Below are 21131 nucleotides of genomic sequence, written 5' to 3'. Positions count from 1 at the left end.
ATATAGAATATAAGCACTTGCCACATACATAGTAGTATTTATGAGCTTCTCTGTCAGAGTGGAAAATTGTGTGGATTCAGTCACATCATCTCACCTAGTCTTCCCTGAGCCAATAGTAAATGTTTATAGTATAGATGAAAGCTTTGTTTTTATCTTTGAAATTATCCTTCAGTCCTTTTTTTTTTTTGAGTTTTTTATTTAATTTATTTATTTGTTTTTGCTATAGGGTGCATGCACTTGCCAGAAAGACAGAGAGAGACAGAGAGATAGAAAGCAAGAAATCACCCCCCAGGGGGGATGGCCACGCCACAATCCCTTCTCCTCCATTCTCCTCTCGGGATCTTGGGCACACACGCTCAAGTGCCCGGCATTGAGTTTAAGCCACCAGGTTTGGGACTCGAACCATGGTCAGTACATGGGAGTTCAGTGACATAGCCATTATGCTAACTGCTGGGCCCCCTTCTGTCTCTTAACACTCATTAGTCTAAGCTATATCAGAACAGAGGAGTTGAGAGGAGGAAGACTATGAACAGCACTGTTCAGAGAACCAGAATATGTTGGACTTTATGTTTTTGGAAATCTTCTAACCTTACTTCCCCCAGAATTATCTCCTCTTTGAAATTTTTATCTCTCTCCTTCCCCCCCCCTCAATATGCTAACTGAGTACGCCTTGATAGCACCTTTCTGAGAGAGCTAATTTACCACTTATCAGCTTACCTAGTACCTAACCCATTATCCTCATCCGTGTTCCTTTTTGAACATATCTGGAATGAATGAGTGAGTGAATGAATAAATGAGTTAATTATCTCAGGAATAGCACTTGAATCCAACAGGGTATTCAGGTCACCTTCTGTCTTGGTTAATTAACTTCTGTGAACTTCTTTCCTTTACCTTTGGTTATTTTGAAAATATGGAAAGCACTTAGCAGATTGTCTGGCACATTGTGAATGATTGTTGTGAGTGAAAATTAGTTAATAATAGTGATTATTAGCAAATTTTGAAAACATTACATTCATTAACTCATTTAATCTACATTCCAATTCAATGATACAAGGTCCTGTTACTGATTTCATTGTTGCAAATGGGGAAAGTGATCGGTAGAGAGAAGTAGCACCATGATGATAGCTAATTAGCAGTAAGACCAGCAGGTCTGAATCCAAAGCTTGCACTCCAGGCTTTCAGATACCCTTAGTGTGATTAATAAGCCTATCTATACAGGACTACCACTAAGCCTTAGAGTGCTCATATGAGAAATTTTAAAAGGCTTCTCTTTCTAAAGACACTTGACTCTCAACATTAGAAAATTATCAAGATAATAATGTATAAATATGTGAGGTAAATGGGGCCTCCTTAGCTGAGGCATCATTATACACTGCAAAACTGGCATAATAAGTTGCAGTAGCATTCATTGTACCTGCAAAGAGAAGGTGGAATAATCCTTCCGCTTCAACTATCTGGGCTGGTCCTGTAGCCTAGTAGTTAAGGGAGCCAGATCCCACATGCCTACCTGTGGTTCGAATACCAGCCCTAGCAGCACGAATAATACCCCAAGTGCATGTGTGTGCATGATCAGAATCCCAATAGGATGCAGAAATGGAGAAGGGATTGTAGTGTGACCATGTCCCATTGGGGGTTCCCTCTCTTTCTGTATCCTACATTTCTCTGGTGAGTGCACATGCCCTCTATCAATTAAAAAAAAAGAAAGAAAATATTCTTATTTTCAATAATTACCAGGAAAAGGCAAAAAATTTGTAAAAAACAAGTTCTAAACATTTCTTTAACCTAAAAGAACTCCAAAAATACATAACTGTGAGACTAATTCTAAAACGAGTACAAATGTGTAAATTGCATGATTATGGGAGACATTTGTCAGCTAATTTGGCAATAAAACTCACCCAGTGCAGCTTTACAAGAAATGTGCAGCATTTCATTGCTGACACCCAGCAAGATTTTTATTTCACACCTTTATCTTTTGCTCTGAAACCCTTCATTATTATGACTAAGTTCACATTATCAGTGCTTTCTGATTTTTTCATTCAATGCTACACTATCTTTGGTCTTTTACTACTCTGTCATTTTGCTTCTTTTATAGTTCTGTGACCTACTCTGCTAAAGCAGTGGGATTTATTTTTTGCAATCATCTTATTTAAAGCATCCTTGTCAAAATGGCTGTCATTATAATGGTCTCTTATTTCCTCTTGTCACTACTAAGCCACCTTAAACTAGCTCATTCTCAGGGTCAGTTGTGACAAATATTATTGTAGTTCATGATAGACCACTGTGCTGTGTGAATAGAGATTATAAATACATGTAGAAAGATTTAGTCGTCCTGAAAGTTGTATTAAATTTCTAACTCGAGTGCTAAAAGCATGGTTTGTTAATTAGATTTAGAATACTACTATCGACATTATCAATGAATATACTGACAAAAGAGAATAAACTTTAAGTACAATTACATAAAAATGAATAAATTTATCTTTATTTATTTATTTTTTTTGAGAGGTTTTTCGCTATAGGGCACGTGTGCTCACCAGACAGACAGAGACAGAGAGACAGAAAGCAAGAAATCACCCCCCAGGGGGGATGGCCACGCCGCAATCCCTTCTCCTCCATTATCCGGATCTTGGGCACGCACGCACACGCGCCTGGCATGAGTTTTAAGCCACCGGGTCCGGGACGCGAACTGCCGTTGACTACGTGGGAGTCCAGCGACATTGCCATTATGCTAACTGCTGGCTTCTAATTTACCTTTATTTTTCGTGGCTTTCTTTGTAAGAACCAAGGATTGATGAATGTGTCCTTGTATTTATAAATACAAGGCAGAATAGTATAATATTGAAGAGGAAACACTATTTAAACTTAAGGGAGTTTCACTGAAGCATATTTGTGATTCCATTCATATTAAATAAGGATTATGGGGGGTGGGTGGGCTTCAGGTGCCATAGTGGTTAAGGTGCTGGACTGTCATGTGGTTGACCATGATTCAAGTCCCAGATCTGACAACTTGAAACTCATGCTGGGCCCATGTGAATGCATACCCAAAACTCTGAAAAGAGGATGGAGTAGAAGGGATTGTGATGTGACTATCCTCCCTGGGGAGGTGATTTCTTGCTTTTAGTCTTTCCAGCAAGCACACACGCCCTAATAGCAAAAACATCTCAAATAAATAAATAAATAAATAAATAAATAAATAAAGATTATGGAAAAAGTCAATATAAAAACAGGATCACAGGGATGGTGACAATACATTGTCAAATTTACAGTGTTTTCTTTTTTAAAATAAAGTATGTTTTGTAAAGTTTAACATTCAAATGAGTTAAAGCAGTATATGTTGCCCCCCTAAACATTTCTTTGTGATGTCATCATCTGAAGTATAAATAGTACAGGATCCTTAGAGATTGCAAGATAACAGGTAAGGGTGGTTATAAAAAATGAGTTATTAATAAAAATGAAAATAACAATATGTGCTGAAGACCATATAAAATGTAAGTCCTAGAGTTTCTAGGTGAAGAAATGAGAGAAGTTGATTTAGTTTATGGAGACATTAACAAAAGATACAACTGATGTTTAGTCAGAAAAGAGAGAGGAGAAAAATTTTAAGAGGAAGTGATTTAGTTAGAACTCTTTCAGTCACCTATGAATAATACCCAACTTAAACTAGACTATTACACATTTAATAAGGAATTTGTAAGTCTCTGGCTGGCTTCAGGACTGCCTAGAATTAGGACTAATACAGTGTCATAGATCCTGCCCCTCTCACCCTCTTTCTCACTCAGCTTTCCTTGCCTCTGCTTCCCTTATGCTGCATGTAACAGAAAGCCTGTTCACTCAGAACCCTTCATTAGCATGCATGTGCCCTATAGCGAAAAACCTCTCAAAAAAAAAAAAAAAAAAAGGGGGGGGGATGGAGGGGGGAGGGTGTGTGGAGGCAGCAGGTGGCATGGTAGTTAAAGCTCCTCTGGACACTCTAACGTGGCTGACTGCATTTTGATTCTTGGATCTGGTGGCTTGCTTTCTCATGTTCCCTTTCTCTCTCTTTCTCATGAACTAAAATAATGATGATAATAATAAATAAAATTAAATAAATTATTGTTTTTTTTAAAAAGCGCATGAGAACCTTTGCCGTAATTCCCACACAGAACACTTGAGAGTGACCTTTCTTACACCAATGATGTTGTAAGTACACTAGTTTGAGGCTTGACTTGGGTTTTGATTCATCTCACCAGTACCCTACAAAGTGGAGAATTCCCCAAAGGAATAAAATCACACCACTGACAAGCACTCTACAGGGAAACAAAAGTGTCAACTTACAAGGGTAGAGAGCTGTGTGTTAAGCGTAGCTTTATTCCCCATAACTTCTGACACAGAGCTATTTTTTTCCTAGTGGAAAAAAGGTGCTCTGTGGGAAGTACAGATAGAGTACTATGTAACACCAGGTTAATAGCACAAACTTGAAAGTCACTGAGACTTGAGTTCAAATCCTTCTCCATATCATACAGGTGTGTGACCTCAGTTGAAATAACTAATTTTTCTAATCCTTCGTTTTCTCATTTGTAAAGTGAGAGTAATTTTTATCTTTGAGTGCATAAGAAATGAATAAAAAATATGTAAAGCACATCCAGGGCATAAAATAGTTGTTCAATAATTTGTAAGCTTTTCAATAATTATTTTGTTTTCCTCCTTTAAGCCAACTTCTTTCAAAACACTAAGCAAATGTTATTTTAGGAATACACTTATCAAAAGGCTTCACAGGATATCTTGGCTTTTATATATTTTGGCCAAAAGATATTTTCTCACTTGCTTTCTGATGTCTAGAATTTCTTTAGTAAGGGATGAATCTTCTTATTCTAATTTTAGAAATAAAAGTATTAAAATGCAAATATCTCATTATAGGCACTCTCATGCTAACATAATGCTAATAAAATAATATATAATAATGAACAGCACATCAGCTGCTTCCCCATTTATAAGAGTTAAGGGAAAAGAACACAAGGCAGTGAAATGATAAGTGGGTCACAAGGAGGAAAAGAGAAAAAGAATGTGGAGCGTGGTTAGTGACACAGCAATAAGACATAGTGCTGTGTGAGGGTGACTTATGTGGGAGTGTTCTATTTGCGCCAAATAGACTAATCATGTGTGTGTCCATGATCCATGGCTGGCTAAACCTGGGTGGTTTGTGATGTCAAGACACTGTTGGGGCACTGTATTTCTTCCTCCCTTTGTCTTTTTCTCTCTATGTGTATTTCTCTCACTTGTGGAAGAAATAAATAAACAGAACCAAAAAAGGAGAATTGAATGAGTGGATATTAAATAAGATAGCTAAACAACAAAGTAGTGACAACTCAACAAATAGTTATCAATGATAGGTAAGATAAGCACTTTATGTACATGTCTCAGTTTGCTATCCTGTTACTAACAGAAATGCCTGAGAATGGGTGATTTATAGAGAATGATTGGCTTACAATTCTGGGGACTAGAAAGTCCAAAAGCCTGGGACTGGCGTTAGGCTGACATCCGGTACTACAACCTGGTACTATAGAATGATGGACAAAGAAAGAGACCTAGGGACAGCACTCTTCCTTTTATAACCTAACCCCATGTCAAGAGAGTGAGTACTCATTCCCTTTTGTGAGACATTAATCCATTCATGTAGGCGAGGCCTCTGTAATCCAAACATGACCAACTAGACCTCACATGTTAAAGGTCTTACCCCTTACCAAATGCATTAAAATAGTAACCAAGCTCTAAAACATGAACTTTAGAGAACAGATTATTATCTAAACCTTAACAGTATGTTATCTGTTTTAATCTTTACAACAAGATAATAGGGTAGGTATTATAATCTCTATTTTACAGATGTGAAAACTGAGTTATAGAGAAGCGAAGTGATTTAACTAAATTCATATTGCTGATAAATGACAGAGCCAAGATTTAAATCCATATCTATCAGACTTATACTTTAAATCTTACCTCACTTTTGCTGTTTCCCATCAAAAAGAGACAGACGGAAGCTATTTATTCATATAAAGTTCCAAAACCCATGTTTCTAGTTAATATTGTCTATAATGAACTGTTTTCATTCATACACTGAAATTTATTAACAGGCTTAATTTCTTAAATATTTACTATTTTGTAGTTTTATTTTATTTATTTATGAAGATAATATTATGTAATATCATTCCACAAATTCTTTAAGAGCAAATAGGGAATTTTTGTTTGTTTAATTGGTTGGTTATTATCTTGATTCTTTGTTTCTCTTAATGAACATTCCAGCTAAGGAAAGAAAGCCAAATGTTAAAAATGGGTTTAGAATATTAATCTAGAAACCACACTGACCTTCTATCCTCCCTTCTATCTTTCTTAATCAACATATATTTAAAAACAGAATATATTGGGTGGTCGGGAAAGTCATGACTCATTTTTGCATAGAAAAAATACGTCATGATTTTCTGACAACCTCTTCTATTTTTAATGATTTTACTTCTCACTAGAAAATGTGCAATAAAGTTCAATCAGCTCCAGACATAACAGAAATAATGTAGTTGGTTTATTTACACCTAGAAGATAATGAAGAAAACCCACATCCACATAAAGGGGTCATGGGAAATGACTCATTCCTATTTGATATGTTTCTGGGTTTATAGATCATTATAATCCTATACATCTACACTCCTTGAGTTTTAACAAACATTTGATTATTTTCCAAGGTGAGTTTATCCTGCGTAGACATATTGGATTGTTTTTACGTAGAAAAATACATCATGACTTTTCCTACAACCCAATAGTTAAGTGAACCTAGCTGGTTGATTTAATACTTGTTCATTGGGACCAGCAGATGGTGTAATTGGATTCCAACATAGTTAACTACAATGTGGGTCCCGATCCAGTACCTTAAACCTCACACCAGGCTCATGTGCATGCATGCCCAAGATCCCAAGAGGAGAATGGGGGAGAAGGGATTACAACATGGCATCTCCCTGGGGGGGTTAATTTCTCACTTTCTGTCTCTCTGTGTGCCTTATAGCAAAAATCTCTCTAAAAAAATAAAACTTGTTCATTGTGTTAATGAATGACTGACAGATGGACAAAGATCTTTAGAACTACGCCTGAGAATTGTTTTCTTAATTCTGTGTGGTCTCGTGTTTTCATTGTAAACTTATGAAGAGATAAGTTTTGCTGGTGTACTGAAGATAAGATAGAAGTAGTAGGATATAATAATGTCCCAGATAGCTCAGTATAGTTTCAAAATAACCCTGACAGGATGAAACAATGGGACCAACTTCAACAAGATGAAAAGGATAAAGAAAAATTCTACATATGTATTCAAAAATCAATTATACACAATGACCTTTTCTTTTTAAAATTGTCCAAGGGACAAAGAGATACAACTATTGAATATTAACTATAATATTAATAGGACTTTTGAAACACATAGGAAAAGTAAGATGATATTGAACTTCTCATGATAGACATTGAGAAACAATTGAAGTTTCTAGAACAATTTAGTTATGGGATCAATATCTTGTTTTCTTCCAGTAGGGTTAATTAGCATAAAGAGAAACCAGAATCAAAGAGTCCCTAATAAAGACTTGGAGGTTGTGGTGACTGGACTAGTGAAGGGATAGAATCAATATTTTTTCATATTGGAAAAATTTGTAAGTACTAGAGAACTGTCAAGATTATTTCAATATATTTAACCATAAAGGTCACCAATAGATTTGAGAATATTAGAGAAAGATAGTGCTTTTTAGAGAAAAAGGAGTTGATATGAATGTATAATATTTACTCTATAGTGGTTGGGGTCATCCTAAGGGAATTTGCCGTGGGATGATACATGGGCAGAAACATGAACATGGGAATTATTGGCTCTGAAAGGCTACTTAGAACCAAAGAACGTGATAGGAGTGCATACAAATAATGAAGTATAGAAAGAAAATTAAATTAAAAAAAGAAAAGAAAAAGGAAGGGGCTGGACACTGAATTCACTTCCTGCTAGGAGGCCGAAGAGGATGCAGAGCCAAGACATAGAATGGGATTGCCTAGAGAGAGAGGTTTATTAGTAACATGGGCTCTCATTAGTTCACTGAATGGGCTGCTTCTGAGGTCATAATTAATTTAGCTTTTTCTCATGTTAGAAATCTATGTTTAATTCTGATTTCACTGATAACTTATGTAGACCACATTCGATTCGGGAGGTCAATTAGATTATAAACTAGTGTTCAATAAACCATTTTCTCAGTTCTTTTTACCATTTTTTTAGTACATAGTTTTTGCTTTAGTACTTGACATTAAAAGCTAATGCTATAGAAGATATGTGGGAGGAGTTTCCTAGTGTTTATCCTGATTACTGTATTTTTGATTTTCTTGGCAGAAACATTAGGTGCTAACTATGACTAATATATTTCAGTATCCTAACATTCTTCCGGCTACCCCAATTCTTATGTATTCAGAAGCAGTTAATTTGGAGAATGCTGACAGCCTTCTTTACTTTGTAGTGTAAACTCCAGACAGACACATAAAAACAGGCAAGAAGTAGTTTTCTGTTTTATATGCTGTTCAGAAAAGTGGGGCATCTGTGAAGTTCTCCACAATTAGGTAATATAAATATTACAAGATCATACATAGAACCCTAATATTTAAGACAAATTAGTAACACCCACCAAATGCATCATAGAAGAAGACAGTCCTACTTAGAATGGCTCTCTTTCTCATCTTGTCCTTTTTACACTGTTCAGACATTTGCCAAAGTCACCATGTTTCTTTAAGTAGATTGGGACATAGTTTATAAGGCATCTATTTCCAGAATTATAGTGTCTTATTTTAAATGTTCCCCAGTTAGACATTTCATTTGTCTAGACAAACTAATCCTTGTACTGCATAAACATATACATATATATGTGCGTATGTGTGTGTATGTGCATATGTCCTTGTACTACATATATATATATATATACACACACACACACATATATATACACACACACATATATATATACACACACATACACACACATACACATATGTGTGTGTGTATAAATTTTATGTTTGTTTATTTAGGATTGTTCTCTTGGTATAGATCAGTAATATTAATAGAAAAAGTATAAAGTATCATGAATGACCTCTTAAAGAAACCTTGGCATTTTCATCTTGCAAATATTCCCACTGAAAGTATATTTGGGAGTTGCAGTAAACCCTCTTTAATATATGTAATCTACTCAGCGAATACCATTTCTGAAGTTGCCAATTATAAATATTACATATGCAACATAGCTTTAAGTAGGTTTGTTACATACGTTACTTTTATACCAAAAGATCATGATAAAAATTGGAAATGAAAATAAAAGGCAATCAGACCACTTTGTGAGGAACGTAAGTTAAATATCCTATCCAGATGTTTGTAAAGTGTTACTCGATCCATCTCATTTTCTGTTCTCTGCACCTGTTAGTTCAGATAATATAAGATCTACTCAAAATTAGTTGAGTCACTATATTTAGAAACAAACAAACTTGCTATCAGTTCATGTCTAATTTGAAATCATTTGAATTTAAACATATAAATCAGAAAAGATGACTTAGGGCAACACTTTCCTTTTTGTTAATGCTCTTAATCAGAGAGTTTCTTTTGGATTCCATATATAGAAGCTACAAATTTTACTTTTTGGAACACTAGCCTGTTAAAGGAAGCAAAGACTTCTGTTTCCCTATACCAACTATAGCTGGATCAAGTTCCTTTCTTTGTTGCCCTTCCCTACTCATTACTTTGGCATTACATGAGAAAGGACAGCATTTAGGAATAAGGTGGGGATAGGTGCCAGAGTTGAAGTTCCTTCTTCTCCCTTTATTTCTAGAGTATCTCTTCTTTTATGTGAAAGTAATATTTAGGCTTCTGACTAATATTTTATTAATGAAAGTATTCTGATATTAATAAAGAGAGAAAAAAGAAAATTGAAAACTTCAGTTTATGTACATTTGATGAAGATGTATTCTGTTCAGTTTTTTAGCCTGAATTGATTCCTTTGAATAGACTTACACTCTCAGCCAAACTGATCCTGAAGTCAGATGGTTTTCATTCCCCTTTTCCAAGAGCAAAACTAATGGCATGCAACCATACATTCATTATTTCTGCTCTGCATATACAATGTTTAAAAACACTTGAATAGTATTATTGCTTTGATATGCTGTGCTTTGAAACATGTCCTGGAAAATAATTATAAAACCACATTCTCTAAAAATAATGAATTTGTGTTACATATCACAACTAGTTTATTAAAAAGTAGAAGTTATTAACTGATGGTTAAGTATCCAAATTATCATGTGCCACAGATAGAAAATGTATTTTATTTATTTCTTCCCAGGTCAATATTTGCCAATTTAACTGATGCATGGTGAATATATATATGTATTTCATATGTAAAATAAAGAGAAATAACTTAGAACTGAAACTTGCTGACCGCTAAAAATCACACTCAATGCCATGAGAAAACATCATGTCAACTTTTGTCTGAAAATTTCCAGAAAGTACATGCATGAGAGAGAGAGAGAGATAATGACACAGAAAACACTGTCCAGTGGTGAGCAGTCACACCACAATCCTTTTTCCTCCATTTCTCCTTCCTGTCAGCATTTGGAGCAGACATGTGCACAATCCCATCATGTTTTTCAAGCCACAGAGGCTAGAGTTTAACACTGTAGTTGGCCATATGGGGTCTGAATTGCACTGCACTTAACTGCTGAGACACTGGCCAGACTTAAAAGACTTCTCTTAATTGAATTCACTAGTTCTAGTTCATGAGAAAATAAAAATGTAACATAGTCTTTGAGAAAGAATAAGTCAATTTCCTTTGGTATTCACTCATATTGAAATCCCTTCCTCAACTGATACATACTAAGAAGCAACACTATCCCAAGGCCAATTCAGAAACCACTTGGTGGAGAAATGATGTACCAGGGGAGTCAGGAAGAAGGTAAGGAGTGATGGGGAGCACTACATGAAATGTAGTAATTCCAAGAAATAACTTGAATTTCTGAAACAGAACAAAGTAAATTTTTACTCGGTATGGCACAATTTAGGATGTTTGTTAAAGAACTGAAAGCTTTTACCCAATTCTTCTGCTCTGAAAGACTCAGGTCTATTAATTATTACTCCAAGATATTCATCAGGCTAAAAGATATGGTAACCGTGTTGCAGAACTTTAAATCAAGCAAATAAATAATGTCTAAATTTCTTCTAGGAGCAAAATATGAAGGAATCTGTGACATTAAGCAAAAGTAGGTATCTGACAGAAATGACTAAACTGATATTCTCTTTCTCCTGTATCACAGCTTTCTGGAGTTGAGGCTCTATTTACAAGGAGGATAACCGGGTGACCATAATGTGCACACCCAAATGGTGATGCATTTGTGAATATAAAGAAGTTCTATTAATGATTACACCAGAATATGAGACATAAACGGGACCATCCTGGGTAGCCTAAGGAGGTGAGAACACAGAGAAACTATTTTTTCAGTCAAAGTTACTTAAATAACTGAACTTGGTAGTCATGTATATGTGCCAAAATATTTCACTTTGTGGTATGGCCCTAAAATACAATTAGTAAAGACAATTTCCTGTTCTCTTTAATTTGGCACTAGTATTTTCAAACTTAGGGTCAATAGGTTCTATGAGGTTATGGTAGCCAACGCCTACCAGTTGAAGAGTTGAATATATTAGGGACCATACTGGCTCTTAACAACAGCAATTATGGGGACCAGCAGGTGACATAGTGGTTAAGGTGCTGAACCTCCAAGTGGTTTACTGCAGTTCGAGTCCCAGACCCAGAGGCTTGAAACTCATGTTGCACATGTGTACGTGCATACCAAAAATCCTGAGAGACTGGAGGAGAAGCGACTGTGGCATGACCATCTCTCCCAAGTGGGGTGATTTCTTGCTTTCTGTCTAGTCAGCGAGTTCACGTGCTCTATAACAAAAATCTCTCAAAACACACACACACACACACACACACACACACAAAAGAAAAAAAAAACAGCAATTAGGACTTATGTTTAGAAATTTACCATGTACATTTTAGTGTTTTGCAGCCATATGTATATAACCCACTAACTACCCTCTGTGCACTGATATTAAATGTGTCAGCAAGTAACAAGAATTAGAGATGCTTCTGTAGCTATATGTTGATAGACTAGATAATTTGTCATCCTTTCCATATTGCCCATGCAAATTAGCAGTAATAATAAAACTGAAAAAATTAATATTAGGGGAAAGAGAATTCTATAAACATGGTACATTCAGTATGAACATTAAACTTTGTGGGTTGGCTAGATGGCCCAGCTCTATCACACTACTCTAGAAATGCTAGATCCATGTGGTTTTGGCCATTGTGTCCATGTTGGGTGCACATGCCTGTGATACTGATTAGCTGTCATGACAGGGTGGGGGTGTCAGTCATATGAGATCCTGTTGAATGTGCTTGTTTATCTCCCTCTCTGTGTCTCTCACTCTCATGAAAGAAGTAAGTAAACTTTAAAAAAGTTAAATTTTGTTTTTAGGAAATATGGTGCTTCTAGCGATTATAATGAATAGTAATGACATTTAAAAGTATACATCATCCAGAAAATTTTGTACCATTGGAAGAAATATACCTAAAATGAAATAAGAAACTAGAAGACTATTTAAGATTACAAACTATTCAGGATTACCTATGCAGTGGCCCCTAATTAAAAATCATATTATGATTCTGATTATATGCCAACAATGTCATTTTTCCTACATATTAATACTTAAATGCTGTAATTTGCTTAAAAGTAAATTATATGCAAGTGCTGCTTAGAATTAACTGTTCCATTTAAAGGTTTTGGTCTAACTAATCTTCTTTAAAAGCATATTAAAATATGCAGGAAAAATAGTTGAGTTTCTTGATTTTCTTAATCATCTTCTATGCAGAATTTAATAACTATCTGTTAGTTAAAGAAAAATTTAAATTTTTATGAAACACTCTAAGATGGAAACAATTAAGGCATTATATACTTAAATTGTTTGATTTAAACAGCTTTCCTTTTAATTTTTAAAGTCACATACGTGCTTGCTCTTTAATTCAACAAGCGTGCATTAAGTTATAGTTTCTTACTACTGCACAGTGAGTGTTCTGGTGTCTGGAATACAGTGGGGACAGTGTGAACATCTAGTGGGTGAGAAGTGATTATAGAACGATGGAAACATAGCATAGCTGTGTGTACAGGGTGCTGTCTTACCCCAGAGAAAGAAGCAATGAAAACATCCGGCAAGTTTAACTGAAAGGGCTGCTCTCTGTTTACGTCTAAGTAATAACATATCAAATAGGAAAGGGGAAATGAACATTCCCCAAAATGCTGATGTAAAGGCTTCACCAGAGTGAGTATAAGAAACATAGGCAAGAGAGTTAGATACTGCAGAAGACATTGTGTGTTCTACAAAGGGAAGAGGATGTTATCTAATAAGCAATAGGAGGACTTAGCCATTCTTAATTAAAGGAATCCTGTAAGAGAAAAGAGGAAATGGACATGTACTTCCAGAGATGAACGATGATTACTTAAATATCGGAATTCAGGTGGCAAAGACTAGTGTCTTTTCAAACTTCAGTTACCCTTGTCTGTTCTCCACCCTGTTTACAGCAGCTAAGTTTTAGCTCAGCCCCCTTCACCTCCAGCCTCTCCTCTGCCTCACTGTTGTGTTGTTCTGTAGGGAATGCTCCTGGTAAGGTACAGAATAAGTTAGGGTCGGAGAATCTACTGACAATCTGAAAAATGGAGTTTTATGTTAGGACCTGCAATGTCCAATGACATTGTTCTGAAAAACAGAACACCTTCTATTTTAGACAACTGTTAAGGTATATACAAAAATGACACTAAATATCAAGCCTGTATTTAAAGTTTTTCTTTTGGTTTTGTAAACCTGACTTTAGAATTTATCTTGTCTGCCACCAGTATGAATTCCACCCATGAATGCTCCTTTCCCTTTCTTTGGCCTCAGAACATCTATCTGTGAAATGTATTCTAAACTTCCATCCCAAAGGTGTGTTTCCTGGTCCAGGAATTCAGTTTCAAAGGTTGTGACCATTGCGGGGAGTAGATGCTGGACTGGGGTTCCTCCCCTGCCCCCATCCTCTTCACAGTCAGCATTTCTCAGGCAGCTGCCCTTGTTCTGGTTTTCTGGAGGAAATGGTTTACATATTTAAGTAGTTTGATGAAGGTCATATATACCAAGGTAATGAAAACAGAAAGCAATTAAAATGTCTTCAGGTAAGAAAGGGACAATATATAAACAAAACAATGATTTAGACAAAGTAGCTACTGTCAATAAGCCTCTAAGCCATATTTAGAGTAATGAGAATAAATTACAGGAATGAAAGGTAGTAGATGTGGGTTCCAGACTTGACTTTTCCAATAATAGGCAGCATGATCTTGAGAAGATTTATTTATCTCAGCTTTAAAGTGAGAGTGTTTTCTCTGTTCACTTTCAATGGATCTATAAAGACCCAAGTTGTATGTATGTATCTATGTGTGTGTGTGTGTGTGTGTGTGTGTATATACACATGAGAACCAGGGTACTACTGTGACTCTGCCTTTAATTTAGAGATGTTTCTCATGAGACCATCTTGACTCTGTGGGCCTATAACATTTAACTGACATTTTATAGTTCTGATTCATTACACAGATCAACCTGTAAAGCAACATTTCTCATCGAATAAGAGAAGAGTGTTCTAATCTAAGATAAAAAAGAAAGACAAGTTAAATGCAGAGTGAAATGCAGGATATTAGGGTCTTCAATATCTCTTAATCGGGAGAAGCTAAAGTAGGTTTAATTTCAGACCCCATCTGCTGAGTCACAGTGGTTCTCATGAAGGAGAGGTTAAAACTGGAAGAACTGAGGACTCTGTCCAAGTGTAGAGTTTTCAACTTAATTTGTATCTCATCAATTTAATGTTTAATCAAAATATACACCCATACAGGGAATCCAAAATAGCAATTCTAGTTTGGATAGCTCTATACTCTTGCAAAAATAAATACATATGTACATTCATACATACAGCTATTCATGAACAAACTATGTAAAATCAAGGAATGCACATACTATGTAACTTTCAGATATTAGATGATAAAATGGCCAAAATGATCCAGAAAAAGAACTATATTGATTTGTGGTCAGGACCTTTAAAAATTAATATTATTTAAAATAGAAATAATCAAGTCTGAAATAAAGGGAGTTTTCTGATGAGTTAAGTTTGGAAGGAGTGTGTGTGTGTGTGTGTGTGTGTGTGTGTTCCATTTACAGGAGAGGACTATTATTATTGGAGTAATGATTAAAGGCCAGAAAAAAGCTGAAGACATCAAAATAAATTGAGAGAAATGAAATTTTAGGCTATGTTTAGAACATTTTAGGTTCACTGTTTCAGGTTTTTTAATATTAACAAGTTAACAGAGAGAACAAAATGCTTCACCTTTATTTTGTTTCCAATTTCTCCATCAAAGAAATTGACCTTTACACTGAAAAAAGCACATCACACATGGAGATGTAGCTGCATCTTCTGATAGTTGAGGAGTAAGTCAGAATTTGTCTCAGAATTTAAATGGGTCTAGTTTTCTTGGTTTAAATGAATTCCACATCAGGAAAATTACACCTTCACTTTCTGTAATATTGTGTGGTTGCAAAGTGAGTCCTTATAATTAATTTTGGGTGATAGTTTTAGTGACCTAATGTGGCTGTCTGTGTGTGCATATTATACTATTGGGTCATCGGGAAAGTCATGACACATTTTTGAATAGAAAAACAACTCATGGCTTTCTCGATGACCTAATACTGTTCAGGGAAGTAAATACAAGTTCAAGGAATTTTCCAAGGTCACATTGTTAGTATGTGGCCCAGCAGTCTTAGTATTCAGAGAATGGAAATGGAAAAGATCATATAGTTTAGAATTTTCTCTTTCTTTTGAGAGAGAGAGTTTTTGTTTTGTTTTTGTTTGTTTGTTGGTTTGTTTTCTCCTATTGGGCACTTGCACTTGCCAGAGAAAGAGAGAGAGAGAGAAAGTGAGAAATCACACCCCCCGCAGGGGGTTAGCCATGCCACAATCTCTTCTCTCCGTTCTCTTGGGATTTTGGGCACACCTGCACATGCACAAGGGCATGAATTTCAGGCCACCAGTTCCAGGACTTGACCTGCAGTCGACCACGTAGGAATCCAGCACCTGAACCAATGCACCATCTGCTGACCCCAAGGTTTAGAATGTTCAAAAGGTATATTTTTGGAACCCTAATGGTAAGCCTAATATCAGTGAATTTTCAAAAGTTATAGTAATTATTCCATACGTGCCATGGAAGTATTTTGAAATAATTATTTACTTTTAAAATTTATTTATTTATTGGCTATTGGAAAAGTCATGATGCATTTTTGCATAGGTGAACAAAGAAAATACATCATGACTTTCCCAATGACCTAATATTTTTATTTTGTCCAGTGAGAGACAGAGAAAGAGATAGAGAGAAAGTGAGAAAGCAAGCGGCCAGGTCTGGGGTTTGAACCACAATTTGCCATGTGGAAGTCCAGCACCTTATCCACCATTCCACCTGCAAGCTCCATGGAAGAATTTTTAAAGAGGGTTCTATACTATGCATGATTTCACTAGGAGTAAAAGTTGACAAAATAATGGCATTTATCTTTTGATTTTAAGTAATCAGCTATCTGAAGATTTGGAATATATTTTTATTCTCTTTGTAACCAAAGTTGCATTGATCTTTATTTAGGAAGTGGAGATTTGTGATATGCCATAGAATGCCATTCTTGATCATGTCAAATTCTGCATTTTTACCTGTAAATTAGATAGAAATACAGTGACCATACAGAAACAACACTTCCCTGGATAGCAATCCTTACTTTGTATGGTCCTGATGTGCACAAATTTCAGTTACCATGGTATAGTTCAATAGAACTAGTCTCCCCACAGGACCAGCTGATGCTGTAATGGTTACATTACTGGACTCCCATGTAGTACACCTCGGTTCAAGTCCAGGACAAATGGCTTGGAACTCATGCCTGGTGCATGTGCATGCATGGCCAAGATTTCCCCAAGAGGAGAATGGAGAAGGGATTGCAGCATGGTCATCCTCCCTAAGGGGCAATTTCTCAGTTGCTGTGTCTTTGTCTCTGTCTTTCTGGTGAGCGCACATGCCTGATATAAAATAAATAAATAAAAACTCTCTCTCCAGAAAAAAAAGAACTAGTCTCCCCATGAACATAGTTCAAATTTCAGTTACCATTAGGTATGAACTGCGAGTAATTGTGTAAAGTATAAACTTTGCCAGTAACTCTTCAATTTACAAATCAAAGAGTAAATAACAAATGTCCGTCTTGTTTAGTGGTCAATCATATCACTTCTTTCTAAGGCTGTCAGTGTTTGATCACTGCATCTATCGATGTCCATCTTGTTTAGTGGCCAATCATATCACTTCTTTCAAAGGCTGTCAGTGTTTGATCACTGCATCTATCACTCAGTTCATGCAGACACAATACATGGAGTCACGTTGCCTTGTTTGTCAGCGATAAACCCACTGTCATTTTATAAAAATGGATAATGAGGAAACCAACAAAAACAAAAGTGAACCAAACAAATGAAGAATGCTAATGCTGGAGGTGAAACATGAATCAAACAAATGGAGTTATAGAGGAACTAGATGACCAGATGACCATGAGAACATTGACACTACCCCTCTTGAGAGACTCCAGATATGTTACTATGGGATCTTAGTGAAGGTGACATTATTGGTATAATTGAGGAAAGTAACAAAAAGGATACCATTCCAGAGGAAGACAGACTGACAAAGCTTTATTTCAAAGAAATTCTCAAAGATTTTTCACTACCTTTGAAAGCACAAAAGATAAAATGTTGGAAGCCGATACAAACTTAGAAAGGAGTATGACAATCTGCAAAACATAGGAGATACCTATTCTGTATTGCAAATTATACAATGAGAAGGCAAGCTCTGTTTAAGTTGAGTTTTTTAGAAAATCTTTTTCATTCTCAATATTTCCAGTATTTTAATTACAATATACTGTCATTATTGACTTCATTATTTTTAATTTCTTATACAGTAATATCTCTATCTGACAGTAATAGGGGTTTTTGATATTTTGACAAAAAGTTTTAAAGGTCATACAACAACTGTTTTCTTTTCACTTTGCACAGTTCGATTGTGGACAGCCATTTTATAGCCCTGCACTATCATACAAAGACTTTCCATAATTTCAAAGGGCCTGAACTGCGGGCTGACAAATACAAACCATCGTATTTTATAGAGAGAAACATAAAGGTTGTGATTTGAGCACACACTTAATATGAGCAATGAGCAAATAGTGTGACATCTGTGTGAAGAAGTGAAGGGTGGTCTGCATTATATTAAAAGGCCTGAGGTAGGAGTAGATTTTTTCTTTTTATAACCATCTACATTTTTCAGTCACAGCAGTAGAATGTTCCATTCTGGGCCCCACATTTAAATAAGACTGCAGGGAAAGAAATCATTTTATATTCATTAGAGTTGAAGACTAGGGAGATGGGATGTACCTAATTAAAAACTACTCATACAAAGGAAGTGGGAGTAAATTAGCTCATGTAACTCTGAATGGCAAACCAGACTAACAGGTGGGTGTTCCAAAGAGACAGACTTTTGCTTGGCTGAAAAAAAAAATTGCAAAATTGCCCCAAATGGATGAATTTGTATTGAAAACAATAAAATTATATTGTTATGCTGCTGAAATTTTTCAAGGTAATTATCTGTTGATGGGAATGTCTTTTAGATATTTAGACTAGAAGATAATCCTTTAGGACCCTTTGAGCAATAAATATGTATCATTCTGTAAATAAATATAATAAATATATGTAATCTATATGGTAGATAATACTCAGAGGGTCAGCCTGTAACCTAGTAAAGGGAGCCAAATTCCTCATGGCCAACCATGTGGTTCCAATTCCAGCCTCAGCAGCTTAAAAAGCATGACATGCATGTGTGTGTACATGCCATAAAACCTGACAGGATGGAGAAATGGAGAAGAGAGGATTATCCTGTGGCCACACCCCTTTAGGAGGTGCTTTCTCCTTCCCCACCTCTGTCACTTTCTGGTGAGTACACGCATCCTCTAGCAATGTTTAAAAGAGAGAGATACTTGGAATCCTGAAGCACTATGGAGTACTGGAAGGAGAGAGCTTTCATGTTTGCTTGTTTTTTTTTTTTTTTTAATATATTAGAAAATACATAGTATGAATGAGATCACTTTCCCCATGAAATTGTAAATAAAATCTTAGACTGAATGTTATATGGTAAAAAGTAGACAAAATGAATAGAACAAGATAAGAAATTAATGTAACATGAAGTAGCCTTCAAGCAAAATATTAACATACATACTAAAATTATGCACTAATTGTAATTGGAACAGAGAAAGAAAGTCAAAGTGGCACACCTATTAACTGTCCAAGTAGGCATTTCCATCAGATAAGCATCTCTGTTGTAGACACAGATGCATCAGTTTTCTGAAAGCCTGACATCATTTCACATTTCAGTGACAAACTGAAATCCTCTTGTTTTGAATCTGAGCTCACCAAGCAGCTGTTCTATGTAGCTCATCAACTAGTCAAGACCATGGGAATTTATAGTCTGCTTGGGGTTGATACTATTGCAAAGTAATATATTAGCATCTGCTTTTCTACTTCAGTCTCTCTGAACTTAATTGGATGAGTCCTTAAGAAATGAATACTCAGTCTACTGACAAAATCAAGTTTTTGGTTTTGCAGAGATGTGGGCCGGAGTCTGTTCTGTGGTAGAATCACCAAGGTAACATCCGACCCATCCAAATTCTTCTCTGGCTACCCTCTGGCCTTGAGACTTGCTAAATTTATTTTAAACTTCTGGTTCATATGAAGCATTTTATTTTTTCCATAAAATTATGTGGTTTAAAATAAGTATTTTATAATATTACTCAGGAGACATAGAAAAAACTTTTTTTTTGGTAGAGGTTTTTGCCTTAGGGCACATGTAGTCACCAAAGAGGTAGTGTGATAGAGACAATGAGAGGGAAAGGGAGAAATCACATCCCAGAGGGGATGGCCATGCTGCAACCCCTTCTCCATTCTCCTCCCAGGATCTTGGGCATACAGGCATATGTGCCCAGCATAAGTCTGAAGCCACTGAGTCCAGAACTCAAACCATGGTCAGCCATGTGGGAGTCCAGCAATATAACCAGTACACCATCTGCTGGCCCTAGAAAACTATTTTTATCTTCAAGAAGTTTAAGCCACAGAATTACAATCTGTGGAGATAAACTACAAACATAACTAATCACAAGTATTTTTATAGTAGGATATAATAGCAAGTGCAAATTAGTACTCTACAATTTAACTATGTAAGTAATTATGCCCAGTTAAGGGGCAATCAAAAACTGTTGTAGTCAATTACATAAGACTTTCTAGATATAGCAAATGATATTTTGGGCTTGACTTGTTAATATAAAATTATGTACATTTCAGGAGAAAAATATAGGGAAAGGACCATGAGACGGGGACGTGCATAATTTCCATGTAAATTTCAGGCATCACCCTTCAATATTATAATGAATAAAGTATATTAATTTCTATTACCACCGTAACAAATTATTGCAAATTTAGTAGCTTACAATAACACTCTTTTTTGGTCTCATAATTCTGTAAATCAGAGATCTCTTTACTCAACTGATTCTTTCACTTAGAATCTCATTAGACAAGTCAAGATGTGTACTACCACCTGGCATCTTATCTGGAGACTTTCAGGGAGAATCCACTTCTGGACTTATTCAATTTGTTGCCAGAATTTTATTTTTTTAATATGTTTTATTTCAATTTCTTTTATACATTCAATCACATATGTCACTTAGTTTGCAAAATGAATATTCCAACATGTATACATTTCTTACCAATCCAGTTGGGAATACTATATACATCATCCTCAATAAACAATAACCCATCTCTCTGTCCCATAAATGCCCTGCCCCTCCATTTCTCTCTCCAATGTCCCCTCCTTCACCCATTCTCTTCCCACACTGTATCTGGTACTTTTTTTTTTTTTTTTTTTGCTATAGG

This window comes from Tupaia chinensis, unplaced genomic scaffold (assembly GCF_000334495.1).
Source record: "Tupaia chinensis unplaced genomic scaffold, TupChi_1.0 Scaffold000406_1, whole genome shotgun sequence".
NCBI lineage: Eukaryota > Metazoa > Chordata > Mammalia > Scandentia > Tupaiidae > Tupaia > Tupaia belangeri.
The sequence above is the reverse complement of the archived record's forward strand: the minus strand, read 5'-3'. Positions refer to the sequence as shown.